Source organism: Manis javanica, chromosome 4, assembly GCF_040802235.1.
Source record: "Manis javanica isolate MJ-LG chromosome 4, MJ_LKY, whole genome shotgun sequence".
NCBI classification, from domain to species: Eukaryota; Metazoa; Chordata; class Mammalia; order Pholidota; family Manidae; genus Manis; species Manis javanica.
Genome location: NC_133159.1, coordinates 32,142,762 through 32,162,254, shown reverse-complemented (window position 1 = coordinate 32,162,254; position 19,493 = coordinate 32,142,762). Strand labels below are relative to the sequence as shown.

The window sequence follows — 19,493 nt, the reverse complement described above, 5'->3', positions numbered from 1 at the left end:
AAAGTAGAATTCAGGAGAGTGAAGTGCAGCATGCTTTACATTTTACATTAAATGCTTGTGTGTGTGTGTGTGTGTGTGTGTGTGTGTGTGTGTGTGTTTTAAAAAAAGAAAACAAATAGCCCAAGAAAACAAAGAGCAAAGAGTAATCTCTACAGGATTATTGAGAGGATTCAATGAGAGAATACTTGACACGCATCTAACAGAGTGCCTTATGTGTAATAAGTGCCCAGTAAATGCTTCTGTACTCACTGTCCTCCCTCCATAGATTCTGTGCCACCCTCTGCCCCCTCTGTGTCCATCCCAGTGGTTTCCCCAGCCTACAAGCTCAATAAACATGCAATGGTGATGGTGATCACATCCTCATTAACAGACCAAGTGCCCACTCTGTCCCCTGGTCGGGAGGACCCACCGTGTCCCGTTTCCCAGCACTTTCCTGGGTCCTTTCTTCCTGGCCCCCTTTGTATTGGCCGCCATCCCTTGCCAGCCTTGGCTCCCGTCTCCCAGAAGGAGCCTCTCCCCACCTCGAAGTGTGGGGCCATCTTTATCACCAGCGCATTCCAAGGGTGAATCTTATCATTTGGGTCAGGTCTGCTCACTGATTTGTTTCTCTTCTGTTTCCATTCAAGGCCAGGCCTTCCCACCCCCAGGCATGTGGGCTCTCCTGGGTCCCTTCCCCGACTAGCTTCCACCTGGCCCTGATGAATCCCATCATGTCTGCTTAAAATCATTTTACTTCCAATTTGCTAATTTAATTCTAGACTTACAGAATTTTGGCAACCCTGCCAAATTGGGTGCCAGATGCAGATTTAATGAGCATATTTTCAGTTCTTTCTTTTCTGTCTGCATGAAGATGCCGAAGAGAACAGTGTTTGGAACTTGTCCCCAGGGGGCTCCCTGGAACATCCCTCCCTAGGTTTGACCCTGACTCACTGGGCATGACCCTCCAGTCAGTCTCTCCCCGTCTGACCCGAAGAGCTCGTGCTCTGCCCCTCGGGTGAGGGAGTTATTGCATCACCCTCCCAGTCCTAGAAACCCCAACCCAGTTCCCTTCACTTAGGCTTCACAGGAAATGTATTTGGAGAAAATTACTTACTTCCTCTGGCCTGTGTCCTCCAGCAGCCACATGCAGCTCAACAGATGTTCAAGGATTTGTCTATTTAACAAACACACATTGAGCTCTTTGTAGAGTGATTTCTCAGTGTGGTCTGTTGACTACCTGAAATAGAATTACAGTGGGGGGAGAGGTTGGGAAAATGCAGATTCCTGGGCCCTGCCCTTCAACCATAGACTCAGACATTGGGACAGGGTGTAGCCTGGATTTCACCTCCAAGGATGCCTGTGCCTCCAGCATTTCCATGAGTGACCTCATTCCAAACTCATACCAACCCGTTACGGAGACATTTTTATCTCCAAGAGTAAGACTCAGAGAAGTCGAGTAGGTGGCTCAGGCACAAACGTAGTGGTATCAGAGCTGGGATTCTGCAGGAGGCGTTTGATTCTAAGTTCAGGGCTTTGTCCTTCTCACTGTCGCAGAGGCTCAGGGCCGAGCACTGTTATCCATGATCACGACATTCTGCCCTGAACTGACACATGGCACATCTGTGCCTGCTTTTGTAACTGCTCAGGCCCTACTCTGAAGACAAGGAAACGGAGACTCCCGTGTGCTCACTGCCAAGCCTTTAAGTCTGCAGCACTGTGCAAGCAGGAGCCAGGACCCACACCGCGTCTGACTCTAAATTCTGTACCGAGCAGTGCAGGAGGGCTGACTGGAGAGTAAATGGGTGTTCCCTTAAGGAGCTGGGAAACAAGCAGAGCTTTCTGGCTGCAGCAACAGAGGCCTTGCCTTTGGACAAGTCATGTTTGTGTCTGCCTTGGGCTTGTCATCAGTATGAGGATAGGGTTGGCTACAGTTGGTGATTTCCAAACTTTTAAATAAGGGAATCTCCCCAACTCCTCACTTCTTTTTAACCCAAATAAAATCTTACACTGAACCACAGTATTACAAAGAGACCAAATGGAGGCACCGCATGTGGCTCAGGGCTTTCTAGGAGGCTGTGTGATCTTAGGCAAGTTGTTTGCCTTCTCTGAGTCACAGTTTCTCTGTAAAATGAAGGTGCTAATAGTTGAGTTGAGACGAGGATTAAATGAACTAGTACATACAAAATACTTAGTATAGTGCCTAGCAAGTAGAAGGTATATTAACTCCTGTTTTCCTTTGACAGAATACAACATAAGAAATTAAACAGCCATGGCAGTGACTAGAGGTACTATGTCATAATATGAGTGAGTGGTGTGGACTGCGAGGCCAAGACATTTGTTGCTCTGTATGTTTCAGCAATTTTTTTTAGCCCCTATAGGGAGGAAAATGGTGAGGGGGACCAGGGGGGTGAGAGGAGCTTTGGGAGGAGGCAGAGTTTGGACCAAGCTTCCCAGATGGGAACCCAGGGCAGAAACACAAAGAAGGCAAGCAGGTAGCTTGGAGCAAAGGTGGAGGGGAGACCACCGGGCTCAGGGGCGGGGGCCTCTGGCTGCTTCCCTCTGGGAGCTGGCTGCCCTGGAGCAGGCCCCAGTCACATCCTGGAAGCCAGAGAAGCGGGTAAGGCAAGAACACCAGGGCTTCAGGTCCAAGGAGGCGTCCTATGGACCCCAGTGCTTGGGGGCAAGAAGCCCGGGAAGGAAAGCTGCAACTCTGTAGGGACCTGTAGCTCCGGTGGTGGGGCCGATGGCAGGGAGACTCGCAGCTCACCACAGAGGGCGGGAGGGGGCCAAGGGTGTGGCCCAGCCCCACAGTCAGAGTCCTGGGGGCAAATCCTCCCACCCCCACCCAGAGCCCTCCCCAGTCCCTGGAAGGGCCTCCCAGCACCTCAGTGACAGGGAGTGAGTGTGTGAGGGCCCGCGGAGTGCTGAGGAAGGGACGTTTTCCGTTTCACTGGGGTTATTTCTGGCTCTGCTGTGCAGTCACTGTGGAAACTGCACGTGCCCGGTTCAGTGTGGAAACGAGTTTTTCAAGGGCGATGTACACGAGCAGGCAGCCAGAAAGCCGCCGCCACTGCCGCCGGTTGGCTGTGAGTGCTGCCCGCCTCTCCCTCCGCACCCATCTCTGTGCCTGGGCTGCCTTTCTTCTGAAGCCATAATTGGGGGAGATGTTTTGTGCAGGGTGCTAGGCAGAATAATGGCCTTGGAAAGTTGTCCACATCCTAATTCCTAGACCCCGTGAATGGGTTACTTTACGTGACAAAGAGGAATTAAGGTAGCAGATGGAATTATGGTTGCTGATCAGCTGATTTTAAATGGGGAGATTATCCTGGTTTACCCACTGGAGCCCAGCACTGTCACTGGGGCCTTAACGTGTGGAAAGGGAGGCAGGAGAACCAGTATCAGTGGCGCCCTGTAAAGAATGCTCCATCGGCCATGGCTGGCTTTGAAGATGGGAGGGCCGTGAACCAAGGGATGCAGGCAGGCTCTGGATGTGGGGAAATGGCACCATAGGGGATCCTCCCTAGAGCCTCCAGAAGTCACAGAGCCCTGCAAGCACTTGACTGTAGCCAGTGAGAACCACAGACTTCTGACCAGCAGAAGATGACAAGTGTGTGTGTTGTTTTAAGCCACTAAACTTGTTGGTAATTTGCTGCAATGACAGCAGCAGCACGCCAGGGGAGCTGAGGCCACAGTGGCGAAAGTCCCTCAGAGAGGAGAGTTACACACGTGGGCTTTTGTTTTCCTGAGGCTGACGGTTACCTGGTGCCTCGCCGTGGGTACATGTCCCTGCTGGCCAACTCGCTGTCTAGGTGGGAAAGTGAGCGCACAGCTCATGAGACCCTTGAGGGTCTCCTGCAAGCTGTGTAGCTGCCATCTCCTCAGCCTGGAAAGCCACTCCCCTCTCCCTCCAGAAGCCCTCTGCTTCTTCAAGGCCGTCTACCCCAACCCTTCTAAATAACTTCTCCTTCTGCTGACTCTTTGTACCATGTCTGAGGTGGCTGTCACTCTGGTGGCCTTGCATTGGCTGTGTTTTAACCACCAGCCCTTGCCCTCCTGCTGTGCCCCGTTCTCCCGTGGAGAACAAGGGAATTCGGTGGGTTGGACCTGCTTGTGCCCCAGACTTGTGGGAGCCTCACTCTGCACAACCTGCTGAAAGGGTCTAGACTAGAACACAGGATGCCCAGGGTTCAATCCTGGCTGTGGCACCTGGTAACTCTGACCCTGGACAGATCGCTTCCCTCCTTGCTCATGCATGGGCCGGAGTAAACATGAGTGACACAAAAACTCTTTGGCCGCACTGCTGTCTGGGGTAGGCATTCTGTCTGCGTTACTTTTCTGTTCCACAGTGCAGTCCAGAAGTAACGGCTCTTCTCCCAACTGTGGCATATGTCACCACCCTCCCTGGGAGCCCTTTTCCCTTGCTTTCCTAGGCACTTCCCACATGCCTAGCCCTGGGCAAAACCTAGAGAAAACATGGAAAACCAGGGTCAGGATATGGTGAGGCAGGGGATGTGCTCAGGATGCAAAAGTCTGAAGAGGTACACTCCTCTGCATAATGCAAAATATGACCCAGAAATCCGACCCCACGCTCCATTTTTATATATGAGGAAACAGATGCTTAGTGAGTGGCAGTGCCTTTCTGGGGATCTAGGGGCAGAGGGACAGCAGGAACACAGGTCCCTCACCTTCTGCTCCAGGGCGGGCCCGCTCTTCTTCCAAGTAAATGGATGAGCGAGTAGCTGAATGAGTTCATTACTCCAACACGTTTATTTGGGGGGCCTGTTCTGTGTTAATACTAAGCTAGGGGCTGGGCTATAGCTTGGGAACAAAACAAACAGGGCCTGATCTTTCTCTGAGAATGTATATTCCTTGAGGAGAGAATAAGTAATTATGCACTCATTTTTTAATTAGATTGGTGATAAATGCTGTGCGGGGGATGGGCAGAAGTCATAGGCGGTGAGTGGCTGTGCAGGATGTGCACTGAGTAAGTGTATGTGGAGGTCCTGCTGTGAGGCCTCCACTTAAGCGTTCACAGTATAATTTGGAAGACAGGACCAGTAGATCCTCAAAGCAACAGCACAAAACCATCAGGAACAACTGGAGGAGCCAGGCTGGAACCAGGGCCCAGAACTGCAGCCCTGGCTCCTTTCCTTCCCGGGCTCAGGGGCCTGCTCCCTCCCTGTTTGGTGGTCAGAGCACATGTAGCCAAGCCCTCACTGGGCATCCCAAGGAGAAGCCCTGTGGCCCAAAGGGCCTGGGAGACCAAGAGGAAAGAGGCATTGCTCTGTTTTGGGGGACAGAGCTTCTGTTGTCCTTGATTGGGTGCAAAGTCTTAGAGGCTTGTGATGAGAGAAAGGGCTGGAATCTGTGGAAATGAAGGCTTCGCTGCCTGGACCAAGTCCAGCTCTTAGCACTGCCTCTTCTCTGGAATGTTGGGCCTGGAAGGAACCTGGCTTCTAGGCACATCCCTCCCACCCACTGACTGCATGGCTTCGTGCCCTCCTGCCTCTCTGGGTGTTTCTGCGTTCGTGAAGCAAGCTCGTGGAGAGCCACTGGGAGAGATGCATGCCATTGTCTCAAAGTGTCCTGCTTGTTGTATCAGGTGAGGCCAGCTCCTGGACCGAGCACTGGGTAGCTGTGGCATGCTGTTTGGGGGTGTTTCACCTCTTCCACACACTGTGAGGGGGACCTTAACAAGCTGCTCACCTCCCTGAGCTTCATTTTATCTAAAATGAGAGGGAGAAAGACCTAGCTCACTCAATTAGGAAAATTTAAGAAATAGAACAGAGATACAAGAGTGTTTTAAATCCCTGGCTCATAAAGACATAGAAATTGCCACCAAATGAGGGCATTCCCTCAAGGATCAAAGGGTATCAAACATATTTCCAGAATTGGAGACCCATCCTAGCTTTCAGAAGGAGCAGAGAAAGACACATGATCCTCTTTGTTTGTTTGTTGGCTTGTTTTCCTTTAATCGAGAAGAATTATGCTGGCTGGTAAATAAATCAACCTCCACCGAAAGTTAGAACAGAAGGGGTCCTTAGAGACGGGCTTGCCTCTGTCTTCGGTTTGACAGAAGGGGAAACGGAGGTCTAGAGGGGACCATGATTTGGTCTGAGTCACATGGCTGGTTAATGGCAGAGCAGGAGTCTGGCCCTGGGTCCTGCCTACCTCCTGCCACTGCACATTCTTCCCCATAGTTCTGGGAGTTTAACTGTTTAAAGAACAGTAGGTAGAGACATCTAGGTTAGGAAACAGTAGGATGGCCCTGGTGAGGGATAGGAGGGTAGGAAGGTGAGCAGTCTGAGCAGAAAGTCAGTAGCGTGGACAGGAGGAAGGCGACATTGTGAAAGGTCCCTGTACCCGGTGGCCAAGGTAGAACGCCCTTAAGGCTCCCCCCTTCCCTGAGCGCCCCACAAAGCCTCAGTCCATCTCCAGGTTCCCAGGCCGAGCAGCCACCACAAAGGCAAGCATCAGGCTGCTCGGGGACCTGGCTGCAGCGGGTGCCCCTGGGAACCCCTTTTGGTCTAGGTAGACCATGGACCTGTCAGTTTGGCAAAATCCCCTGTTGCTTGTCCTGGAAAGTGAGTTCCTGAATACGGAGAGGTCAGGCCAAGTCCCTGGAAGGCAGGCTAGTGGCAGTGTGTTTATTTGTTATCATTTATCAGTCAGTCATTCTGCATGCCAAGCACTATACTAATTACCGGAGGGATGCAGACAGCGCATGTCCTTGTCCTGAAGATGCTCGCTGCCTGTAGGGAAGACGAAGATGCAGGAGGGTAACTAGCATGGGGTGGTGGGGTCGATGCTGCAGCAAAGCTCTGGATGGGGAGTCAGGAGCATGAAAGAAGGGTGTTCTAGCCCTGTCGCTGGTTAGTGATGGGGCCAGGGTAGAAGGAGGGGTTTGCCAGACCTGCACTGGTAAAGGACGGGTGGGAGTTTGCCTGGCAGAGACAGAACAGGTGGACTTTTCTGATAATGGGGATAGTTGAACAGGGGTTAGGAGTCTTGGAAGAAGGTGCAGTGCCCAGGTATTATCAGGTAGTTGAAGGGCAAAGATGGAGGGAGAGTGTCCAGAGACGGGTGAGGCTGGAAGGTCGTGGTGGCCCTGTGGGTAAGAGGCTCTGACACCTCCCTAAGGAGTCTGGATTCCTGACGGTGGTCTGCAAGCCTCAGAGGTGGTCACAGAGCACTGTGGTATTCTATGCTGCAGAAATACCACCCTGCACCATGGGGAGTGGACCCACTGGCAGTGGGGTGAGGAGTTGCTAACTGTCTTGAGGGATGCTTAAGGAGCCAATTCACGGAGCCCTGGAGACACTGGAACGTGAGGGATGAGGGAGAAGTCAACAATGGCTCCTGGACTTCTCAGGATGCCTCAGGGCACTTTCAGGATCTCCATGCTGAGACCCAGAGAGTCTTGGGCGGGGGGCTGCTCACCTGGGACTTAGCAGTGGAGCCTGGGTTGGGGTGGGACTGTGAGCCCCGTGAGGTCCCAGTCCCAGGCTGACACCCTGGGTTGCTGATTCTCTCAAGAAGAATCAAGAAAAATGTATGGATGCTGTAGGGATGTTGATTCATATTCACCAAAACACCTACAGGTATTTTCCCCTGTTACCCAGGGGTAGTAAATTAAGAGAGCTCAGTGTCTATTCACTCATTTAGTGTCACCAGTTACATTCAAGGCTTTCTGACTGATATAGAGATGAATCATACACATCCCAATCCTGTCCTCAAAGATTGTGTAGTTTGTGATGCTGACAAGCATTTGTATATATTCTAGGGCACACACAGGGCCAAGAAGGTAAATGCTACAATAAAGAGACCAAATGGGAGGGTAAAGGAGAGATCATTTCTGGCCGGATAAGGTAGGGCTTTGTGGAGAAGGTGGCATACAATCTGGGCTTACATGGATGGATGTGGCTGGATTTGGCCACAGTGAAATGAGAAAAGCATTCCAGACAGACAGACTGCACAAAAGAAAGCACAAAAATTCTGAGCATGGTGGTCCGGCAGGAGCACGGGTTTTATACGGGAGTGTTGATGTCCGGTACAGCCTGACATATTTGTGAAGGAGCCCCCAGTGTACTCTCCAGGCAGAACCACTGAAGGATTTGGGACAGGGAGGGGCAGGGTGCCAGCCAGGTGGCAGGACAGTTTATCTGGCCTACAGAGAAGGTGAGCTAGTGGGGACAGTTCAGGCGTGTATTGGTCCAGATGAGGGGGTGGGCATGGGGTCTCAGAAAGGGTAGTGAACAAAGAAGACTCCTTCCACATTTATTGAAATGCTTTTCTAAGCACTTAGGTGACTTAATTGAGTCTCCTCCACATCCAGCCAGGTGGATGCTATTGTTGTTCCCATTTTACAGACTAGTTCTTGGAGGCCCAGAGATGTTAGGTCTGCCCCTGGGCACATAGCTAGGAAGTGGAGGAGGCAGGGTTCGAACCCGGGAACCTGAGCTCCTAAATCCCACCTGAAAAATGGCTTCCAAAGGGGCTGAGCAGATGGAAGTTGGCCCTGCCAGGGTTGGGACATTCCTCCCACCTGTCAGTGTACCCAGAACAGTGGCTCTGAGAGCTGACCTAGGGGCTCCTCACCCTGTATTAAGTTGTAAAGGGCCTCACAGGGCCTGATTTGGTTCACTGATTCCAACAGCCTACATATAGGTAGTGACAATGTAAATAACTGATGCAATGGAAACTTTCTATGGAAAAAGGTACCCACTCAAACAGCCACAAAGTCCAAAAAAAGGAAGAACAGCAGAGCAGACAATTTCCTTTGGCGCAGCCTTTGCTGCCTAAGACTTTGAACTGGTGGGTGAGGGAGGTGCGGCACTGGGCAGGAGTGGGGGGCAAGCTGGAACCTAGACCAGAAGCTTGACTGGGTCCCTGGAGGGCCCTAGGCCACCAGTTCACCAGGCTTCCCCTCTTAGCTAAGGAAGCAGCCACTGTGAGGACACAAAGCAATTCTCCCTCCACACACATTTCCTCTTTCGCAATCTTCCTTGCTAGCTTCCCACTGCGGGGCCTCTAGTTGAGGTTCTGCCATCCCTGGGGTCTCTCAAGGTTTCGACCTGCTTTTCTTTTTCTGTGGTTTCTCTGTGAATAAGTTGCAGCAGTCTTGCTACAAGATCTGGAATCTCCTTTATTAGATGACAAAATCACTGTAAATACAAGTAAAGCTACATGATCAGAAATAACCAAAAGAGGAAGAAGGAGAAGGTCATTTTTTGGAAAGTCAACTTTGTATTATTTAGTTCTTACACCAGCCCAGTTTATGCACTTTTGCTCCCATTTTAGAGTTGAGGAAAGTGAGACTTGAAATGTTAAATGACTTGCCTGAGGCCACATAGCAACAGAGACTGGTGGTGCCCAGTTTCAGCTACCCAGAGCCTGGGGCTCTCCTGCTGTGCAGGCATCCACATCTCTGTTTGCTAAGGCTCAGTTTCCTTAGCTGTCAGATGGTTGTGCTGCAGCATGCCTGTAGCATCAGTATGACAGCGAGAAAATACAAGGACAGCACTGGCATGTAGTAGGCACTCAACAACCATTGGCTTCCCTCCCCAGCCCCCACTTCTGTCTTTGCAAACTGGGGAGCTGTTATGAGCCTTCCTGGGGGAAGTAGCCCAAGTTTGGGGTTCCATGGGAGGAAGGGCCATGATTACCGATTTTCTGGCCCCTGTTCCCTCCTAGATCTGTAACACCCTGAGGAAGGGGCCAGGTCTTCTTCTTTGCACCTTTCCGTCTAGCCCACTGCCAGGGTGTCTTGTTGAAGGTCGTTTAACTGGATGCAGTTGGACCTCAAGTGTGGCCAGTCCAGTGGGCTTTCTACTGTACCCAGTACGGGGAGGCTTCCAGTAAGAGAGGGACACCATGAGGCGTGGTCTGATAGGGCAGGAAACGGCTCCTCTACCCCTTGTCTGAGCCCTGGCAGCTCTCAGCACTTCGACCTCAAGTGCAGCCCCTGGAGTTAGCTGTGCCTTCTCTTCCTGCCTCTCTTTATTCTCCCATACTCCTGGGCTGGGTACCCTCCACATGCCATTCAGTGCCTCCCTCCCCCTTCCCTGCAATGCCCAAAAACCATGAATATTTCTTCTGCCTAATCCCAATAGAGAGTTTATGGGACTGGATATTCCTGCCTATCACTAAACGGAATACATTACTCTGCGCTTGAGGTTCCTCTTTTTCTATCCTCAATACAAATGGAAATGTATCACCATCCTCTATTTTTAAAAACTCTACCTTTAGAAAACATTTCCCAGGTATTCTCAAAGCATGTCTTGTCCGCATCAAAGGCTCTAAGCTCTGTTGCCTTTCTCTCTGCTCATCTTCCTTGTTTGGGACACCACTCCTCCATGGGAGGGAGCAGCCCCTTGGCTGGAGAATGCAGACAGGAACCAGGAGGGGTCCAGAAGTAGCCTTTGGGTGGCCCAATGCATGTGACAGCATTCTCAGGCTGAAGTTCAGGCATTTGAAGCAGAAGTGAGCTCCCCCGGCCAGTGAGAACCCCACACCTGACCACAGGCAAGAAGGCAGGAAACCCCCCAGAGCCAACCCCAAACCAGGAGCCATAAGTAGGAGATATTGACAGAGGGAAGGTGGCTTGGAGAAGAAGAGCATGGGCATTTGCTGAGGGTCTCTTGGATACTGGGCCATGCTAGATCTCTCACATGCTCTTTTCTGATCTGCACAACAGACTCAGGGAGGGGTGATGTTCTCCACTTTTTACTCATGAGGAAAATGAGGCTCAGAGAAGTTAGGTAATTAAACTGAGGTCACACAGCTATTAATGGGTAAAACCAGGGTCTGAACCCAAGTCCTTCTGTTGTCTGGGCTGGGTCTCTGTGCTGTCCCATGGCTGCTTTGGGGCTGTTAGGTAAATGAAGCATGCCATTAATTTTCCCTATTTCCCCTCACAATTGCTAAGCAGCCCAGCATGATCCACTGATATTATTCCATGTGATTCTATCATGTGTGTCCCAGTGTTTTCAATTTTCGTGTTTTCTTGTTAACCCACAGACCACGATGGTGGAAATAAAAATAAAAATAGGAAGATTCATCCCACAGTCCTCTTCCCAAGCAGATCAAATCAGCTTATCTATGTGCCAGCCCTGTCTACAGGACAGGCTGTGTGTCAGGAGGGCAGTGGGGCCTCAGAGCCAGCCTTATCCACCTCCCCTGGGATCAGGGTGTGAGGCCCAGTGCTGGGAATCAAAGCCCTCAGCCTCCTAGCCAGGCCTTTAGGAAGCAGCAGTCCTGACTGGGAGGCTGACCCCTGCAGGCATCTGGGGGTTTCTTTAGCCCTTCATCAGGTGAACTGCAGCGATCCCAGCTCCACTGCCCAGGCTGGATGTGGGGCACCCTTCACCTGCCAACAGAGGCCCTGCTGTGATGCTCTGGTTCCACAGAGAGGGTGTGGAGAGAGAGGACAGCCCTCCCTCGGCAAGGTTTTGGGTGGGGCCTGCAAAGGATCTGGCCCAGGTCCTTCCTGCCAGGGTGGGTACCCCCTTGCAAATGCACCCCTCTTGCCCTGGTAGGCCTTCATTGTTCAGCTGTGTTCTAAAAATAAGATGTTTTTATATCATGTTCAATTTACAATTTTTAAATTATGAAAGTGACACATGCTTATTGTTATTAAAAAAAGGACAGTATAGAAATGTATAAAGAAAAAAATGATGCTCCAAACCCCACCCACTCTGCAGTCCCACCCCTAGGCCGAGCTGACAGCTTTGTGTTTATCCTCCAGGTCGCTGGTAGTGTTCACAGCCACACAGACATGGGTGTGTCTGTGATGTTGCTTTTCCCCTTTTTCACACCATCCCTTTGAGAGGAAGTGTTTTTAACACCTAAGTGTGCAGGCTCCAGAGTCAGACCAAAGTCAGATCTCAGCCTGGCTGTCTCACATGGAAAATGGGGCTAGCAGTAGTGGTTTCCATCCTGCAGGCTCTGAGGGGCGAGGCAGATCACCCATGGGAAGTGTTGAGTGCCAGGTTCAACACATAAAGTCACAAAAATCTCTATTACTGGTAGGAGTATATACTTACTTTAAATAAAGAAATGTTATTATTGTCCCTTTCTATTCCATTGAGTAGATTTATCATCATTTACTTATTAAACCAATCCCCTGCTGATGGATATTAAATTTGTTTCCATGTTCCCTGTTAAAAATGGTGCTGCAGCAATCATATATATGTATCTGTGTGTTTGTGTGAGATGATGTGTGTGTATTTTGTGTGTATGCACTTGTGAAGCTGCAGGGTTAACATACATTTTAGCCACTCCTTGTCTCCAGTACTGGATGGTAGCAACCATTTTCCTCTTTGCCAATTAGATGGGGGGAAAGGTGATATTGACTTTTATGTATATCTCTTTAATTACTAATGATGTCAAGCATCTTTGCATATCTTTGTTAGACATTTTAATTTCTTGAAAAAAATGTTTATTTCCTCTCTTCATTTTATTAATCACGTGTCTTTTCTTATTGTTTTGTGGGTGCTCATTACATATTATGGATATTGACCCTCCTTTTGTATTTGTTGCAAAAATTTTTATCTAGTCTGTTATTTGCTTTGTAACTGTTGATGGGGCCTTTTGTTATATGGGATTAATATTTTTTTGTAGTCAAATTTATTAATTTTTTCCTTTAAGAGCACTGAGGTCTAGTTCAGAATTTGAAAGTTATTTTCCAACACTAAATTACACAAATATTCTAATAATTCTGGCATTTTCATGGATTTGCTTATATGTTTTAGGTCCTTAATCTACATAAATGTCTGTGTGCACATGGTACATGCACCCTATGTAAAACAGAATTCTCTATGTTCCTTCACTCTGTGTTCCATTTTGTTCATACCACTTGTTTTACCTGCTTATTTGTTTATTGTTCTTCTCCCTGGCTCTTCTACCCTTAGCTCCATAAAGGCAGGAACCTTTTCTGTCTTGTTCACTGCTGAATCTCCAGTACCCAGAACAGTGCCCAACACACAGTAGGCATTTGATAAATATTTGTTAAATGAATAAACAGCCAGTTGTCACAACTCTCTTATGTAAACAATCCATTCTTTCTCCACTAATTTGGAGTTTCATCTTTGATAGTCTTTGCTGTCTCTTTTATTGTTATTGGTCTATTCAGGTTTTTGCTTTCTTTATTAGTTTTATAATTCATAGTTTTCTAGAAAATCACCAGTTTTCAAATTCATTGACATCAAATTATGTATTGAATTCTCTTGAATTTAAAAAAATGCTCACATACATGTTTACATTGCCTTTCTTAACACTTATTTGTATTTTACTTTTGACTGCTAGTCAGATTAGTGAGCAGTTTTTTCCTGTTGTTGGTCTCAGAGGACCAGTTTGAAGCTTTAGATTTCTTTTGCTGCAGTTACTGTACTCTCATTTATTCATTTTTGTTTCAGCTTTATTCATTTCTTCCGTCTAGATTATTTTGATTTATTTTTTTGTGTGTTCTTTTTCAGCTCAGGTTAGATGCTAAATTCACTTAGTTTCAATCTTTCTTATTTTATCATAAAATCATTTAAAGCTTGTATTTCTCTCTAGATTCAGTTTTGGTTACAGTCCACAAATTTTTAAAAGTAGAGTTCTCAGTGTTGTACATTTATAAATACTCTACAATTTCAGTTTTGTGCCTCTTAGACTCCAGAGTTATTTAGAAAAGCATTTTGAAATTATCATGCACATAATCTACTTTTTTATTTTTTGCTACATATTAATTTCTAATTCTGTTGCCCTGAGAATTGAGACTGCGATATACATCTCGGAATTTAAGATTTCTTATAGTCTAGTACAAGGACATTTGAGAAAAAGATGTTTTCTCTCTTTCTTGAGTATATCTGAGATTAAGCTTGCTAACTGTATCTTCAAGTCCTCCATACTTTTCTTTGGACGTTACTTGTACCATCAAGTTTTGAATAACATGCTCAGGATATTTAATGTTCTGTTTTTGCCTTTTCCTTGTGGTTCTAAAATTATATTATTTCATATATTTTATGATCTGTTGTTCCAGGTGAAGGTAAAGGTTCATGACCTTTGTGTCTTCTTGGAGAAATAGACCCATTATCAACATAAAATGCCCCGTTTTATTCTATTTAACATTTTCATATCTTGTCTGATATTATTATTGGCGTCACTGCATTCTTTCTGTTACTGTTTTGCTTGTTATGTCTTTTTACCATTTCTTTAATTTCCACCTTTCTTTGTCCATTTGTTTTAAGTGTGTCACTTCCTAACAGTGTTTGACTGGATTTTTTTTTGACTCAACCTGATCTCTTATCTTCAAATAGAGTAACTGACTTGTTCACATTCTTGTGTTTATTGATACATTGGGCTTATTTTCATCTCTCATTTTATGTCCTTTGTTTATGATACTTATTTTCATCTCTCATTTTATGTCTTTTATTTATGATACTTACTCTTTTCCTGTTTACTTTTCCTTTCCCTAGCCCTTGCTGAATTAATTTAATTTTCCCTCTCCCTTGCACATAGTGGTTAAAAGGTTTGTTTTGTATTTTTCTTCTGGAAATAGTCGCTGTTAAATTAAAAGTTAAAACCCATGCTTCTCTATTAGTATCAAGAATTGAATAGTATCTTATTCCCAAAAGATGAGACCATCATTATTAACATTTGTTTAGATCTGACTGTATGTTTTTCTACTTTTATTGTTCATCACTTTTTCCTGTGTACCCTGTCTTGCCTTTTCTTGAATTACTTATTCTGATAGTTCTTATTTTGTTGTAGTAATTCCTGGAGTAATTTTTTAAAGAAGGTTGAGTGGGTGGCATACTATTTTTAGGACTCCTCTATTCAGCTTTGTGACTTGGCTGAGTAATGGATCTCAGGGTTTTAACCCTTTTTCCTCAGAGCTCTGCAGTCTTTGGTCTGTTGCCCTCTCACAGAAATGATGTGGATGTCATGGCCAATGTCAGTTAGATTCTCAACATTTTTGTAGAGACTGTCAGAGACAGAGCTGAGCTCATTGCTCACCTGGGTAAAGGGGACCATCACTTCCAGGGAACCTCGGTGCATCCGGAGGGGAGAGCTGAGGTCGGAATTTGCCAAGGATGGGAAGCCTCCCTTAAAATGGGTATGTCAGTGTGGGTCTTGGTTTGGTTTGTGTAAGGAGTACAGCAGTCTGGGACTGGTGGAAACAGTGAGGAATTTTGAGGCAAGGCAAGGGATTTAAAGACTCTTAGGGCACAGACTGTTGACTGGAGATCTGATGGATCCTGCAGCAAGTTTCTGGAATGAACAACCAAGCCACTGTCAGGGCTAGAATCTCCTGGAAGAAGAAAGTCATTCTAATGACAGTAAGGTGTGGGGGTAGGTGGTTTCTGTCCCCACTTTGGTCTTTTGGAAACCTGCAGGCTTCACTCATTATCCTTGGATTTCAGGAATTCCATCCAGCCTGCCCTGCCCCAGGACTCACTGCCTCTGAGCAAGTTTCCCTGGGAGTTTGGCAAGTGGGCCTTCCCTGCCCCTGCTGGGCAGGGCTGACGTAGCTCTGACTAGATCTTTTGTCACACCCACTCATCTGCTTTTCCTCAGACTTTCTAGCCAGCTGGTGCTACTATGGATCTGTGCTTATTTGTACATTTCTCTCTTTATTTCAGAGTTTGGAGAAGAAAAGGTAAACACATGGGCTCTGTTTGCCATGTAGAACCTCAGGAGTGTGTACCTTTCCTGGTGACCTAGATGCGGGTGTGTCTGTCTGGTACTCCACCCGCCAGTGGAGGCCAGAAGTTGCATTCCAGTGATACTGGCCTCCCTCGTGGGTGGGAGAGCAGCGGCTCACTTCTTCCACCTGATCCCATCTTCTCCTGGAGTCATACCCCATGGTCCTGACCCACATGACCTCACTGATTAAAACAAAGCAGTGACCTCAGCGTATTTCATGTATCAAGTGCTTCCCCTGCCCATCTCTTCCCTCATAAGCTATTGCTGAACCTCACTTCCAGCCATATGTATGGCATGTAATTTCTTGAACATTTGGCCATTTAGGGGATTTCTTTTGTTTGAAATATTCCCTTCACATGTTCAGACACCATCGGAATTGACTAGCTGTCTCTTTATGCCTTCACCACGCAGAAGCTTAGAACCAGAGAAAGTGTGATACGTTCCTTTGATCCCTTGCTCCTCTCCCATCTTGAGCCCCCACTGTGATCCCCTAGAAGGTAGGGACTGAATCTTTGCTGTCTTTTACTCCCAGCACCTGCCACCAGGCTTGACCCAAAATAGGTCCTGAATGAGCATCTGTTAAATGAATGAATAACCAAATTAGGTTATACAGAGAATTGTTCTACACTGACTGTATGTGAGACACTATACTACACTCAGAGGTGGAGGATGGTCAGAGCGAACCTGCCTGAGGTGTGTGCTGTCCACAGGGGCTTTAAGACTTCCAGAGTCTCTGTACACAGGGACCACCGTTACTTACCTTCAGAACCACAACAAATGTGGTCCGGGTATTCTGGGGAGGCAGGACCTACATCCAGTGTCAGGGGAGCTGTCTGAGCCTTCTGAGGGAAGGTGAGCAGGATTTGGCCAGGTAGACAAGGGTGTTTGGGGAAAGGGAGTGGCATTTGAGCAAAGGCTCAGAGATGGGAAATTGTGAACTGTGTTCACAGAATAGCATGTTCTACCCTGGAGGGATCAAGCACAGCTCTTTTTATTAATAATTGAGATCTGTTGGAGAGCATGAGGTCAGATCTGGGCATGATGGAAAATCGCGGAGTGGTGAAAAGTTTGGATGGTTTGGGAAATAGAATCAGGAAACGATAGGCAGGAGCCACAGAGCAAGTTCAGCCATGCCACTCGCGGTGCTGCAACACTGCCCTGGGGTGTGCGGCAGGGTTGGCTGGATTCAAGAGCAGCAGGAATGGCAGCAAGGGGACAGCAGAGGGGTTTTGGTTACCTGTACCATCCATAGGAGTCAACAGTGGAATATAGTCGCCAAAACACTATTCTAAGACTGTGTCAATAAAAAGCATGGAACCCAAGAAAAGGGAGGTGACAGTGTCCCAGGCCTGTATGCAGGTTACTCCAGACCTAGATTACTGGGTATGCTCTGGGATAATACTCAGAACTGTTATACGGTCGTGCCATATGCTGGGCACTGGTCTAGGCATTTTCCATGTATTGAATCCTTGAGACCCCACAAGGTACTGGCCATTCTCAGCCCCCTTTTCAGGCACAGCAAGGCTAAACAACGTTCCAAAGGCACAGAGGTAATGAATAGAAGGCTGGAACTGGGACGCAGGTATCCTGGCCCTGGGAGCCGCATTCTTTGCCATCACGCCACGCTGCCTCCAGCAGACAAACCGGAGCATAGCTCCAAGAGAGGAGCGTGGATGTGACTCACCGTGCCATACTCAGCTCAGACAACTCAGACTCACTAGATCATGAAACACCTTCCTCTGTATTTTCTTATGTGATTCTTACAACAACCTGGCAAGTTGATTATGAAAAGCCTATGTTCACTCATGTGTCCATTCATTAGTAATTGCTGTTGAGCTCCTACCCTGAGCCAAGCCTCCTTTGGCCCTGAATGCTCTGTTTTGTTTAGTGATTTAGGGAACACAGTGTGCTCTTATGTCTATTATTGTTTTTAATTTTCACCTGTACTGGAATATGAATCATTTTTGCAGGTGATATTAGTTTTCTCTTGCTGTGTAACAAATTACCTCCAATTTAGTGGCTTAAAACAACCTCATTTGTTAGTTTACAATTCTATAGGTCAGAAGGCTGGTACACAGTGGCTGGATTCTCTGCTAAGGGCACAAATCAAGGTATTGTGAGCTAAGTTCTCGTCCGAGGCTCTGGGGAAAATTCCACTTTTCCAAGCTCATTAGGTTGCTGACAGAATCCAGGCACAATCCAGGGGTCATAGGATTCTTGTCCTATTTTCTTGCTGTTGTCGGCAGGGCATTGCTTGCATGTGCCCCCTCCATCCTCAAGGCACCAAACTTGCACGTCAAATTCTTCTCCTGATTCTAGTATCTATGACTTTCTCTGCTGTGACCAACCAGAGAAAACTCTGCTTTTAAAGGGCTTTCTCAGTTAGGTCAAGCCCGGTGGAATAATCTCCATACATTAAGGTCAACTGTGCCCTGTAACATAACCTAGTCATGAGAGTAAATCCATCACATTCATAGTCTTAGGGATTAGGTAGGGCCTGTACACCAGGGGGACAGGAAACCTTGAGGGTCATCTTAGAATTCTTCCTACTTACTGGTGAAGAAATAGAGGCTCAGAGAAGTTAGGTGCTATGTGCAAAGTAGGGAACATGGTAGGCACCCAGGGCCACCATGCCATGCTGTCTCCCTGGAGAGCATGAGGATCTGCTCTGGCACCAAGACAAGCAGCTTGGGAGGAGTTGGGGAGCCTGGGCCTCCTGGGACCAGGGACCATAAAGAAGTTGACCGAGCAAACTCTCTGACCATGCTTTTCAACTGTCCCCTGCAGGATTCGAGGCACAAACCCAGCAGCCTCAAAGTAGTTCATGGAGGAGCCTGGAGAGATCCTGGGCTGGCCAGCTCTCCCTTCTGGAGGGAGGAGCAGAGCGTGAGAGGAGAGCAGCTGCAGCAGGAGTGGTCATGAACGCTGGTTTTCCACGAGAACAGCGTTTCAGTTTCGGTCATCGAAAGTGGTGCCTTCAGCGCAGGTGAGAAGCGGGCTGTCCCTGAATATGCCTGCTGGGGGCACCATTGTGGTCTTCCCTGCATGAGCTCGCTCATGTTCTTCCTCTTTAAAATACATCACTACTATTATTATTATTGCCTACCTTGAACCTCTGTGAAAGCTGGGAGTCCTCGAGACTTCCATGGCCAGGAGTAGAGACCTTGAGGGCCAGCACACTTTGGTTCCCCTCATGCTGTCTCCCCCAAAATGCAGCCCTGTCTCTCCACTTCTTCAGTTCCCATTCTGTCCCTGGCAGCCATTCCTCTCAAGGGACCACCAGCTTCCCACACGCAGCCCCATGGCCTGCTGCTTTCCAGAGCCCCACCTTTCCCTGCTCACCCCTCTGCCCTCTGCCGATGATGGCTCTTACCTGGAAAGCCCCTGACCACCCCCAACCCCTGTCAGAGGAGCACCGTGGGTATTGTAGATCAACTGCATCTCTTGAGGGCCTCCCTGTAGTGAAGAACTGAAAGCTTGTTGGGTTCTCAGCCCTGGCTGTGCGTTAGAATCATTTGGAGAGTTTAAAAAATTCCCGTAGAGGGATTTTGATGGATTGGCCTGGAATGGGCCCCAGCATTGGTGTGTATGTATTTTTTTTCCTGTAGCTCTTCAGGTATGTGTTGTGGTCTCAGGCTAGAAGCTCAGGTTGGGGTTCAGGTTAGGTCTGCGGTGTTATCTCTTTGGGCCAGGAATGTGTCTTTGGATACTTTGGCTGGCTGTGGAGTGGATCGGAGTCACTGAAAGAGACAGGGAGGCGGGTGTCTGGCCCACCCATGCTCTCTGAATCAGACTTTTAGGGTTAGGGGCACAGGAATCTGTAT

General features: G+C 47.9%; 1 protein-coding gene across 11 annotated transcripts in view; it reads left to right on the top strand.

Annotated features, from left to right (window-relative positions):
• HIVEP3 (HIVEP zinc finger 3) overlaps window positions 1-19,493 on the top strand; it is a 474,019-nt gene that overhangs the window by 355,900 nt on the left and 98,626 nt on the right. For 9 of the 11 annotated variants that reach the window (XM_073233752.1, XM_073233748.1, XM_073233746.1 and 6 more), the window contains one exon: window positions 18,457-18,655. The exons of the other annotated variants lie outside the window; for them this stretch is intronic. The gene's annotated coding sequence lies outside the window, so the exon portion shown is untranslated. The remainder of the gene's footprint in view (window positions 1-18,456; window positions 18,656-19,493) is intronic. 11 annotated transcript variants of the gene reach the window in all.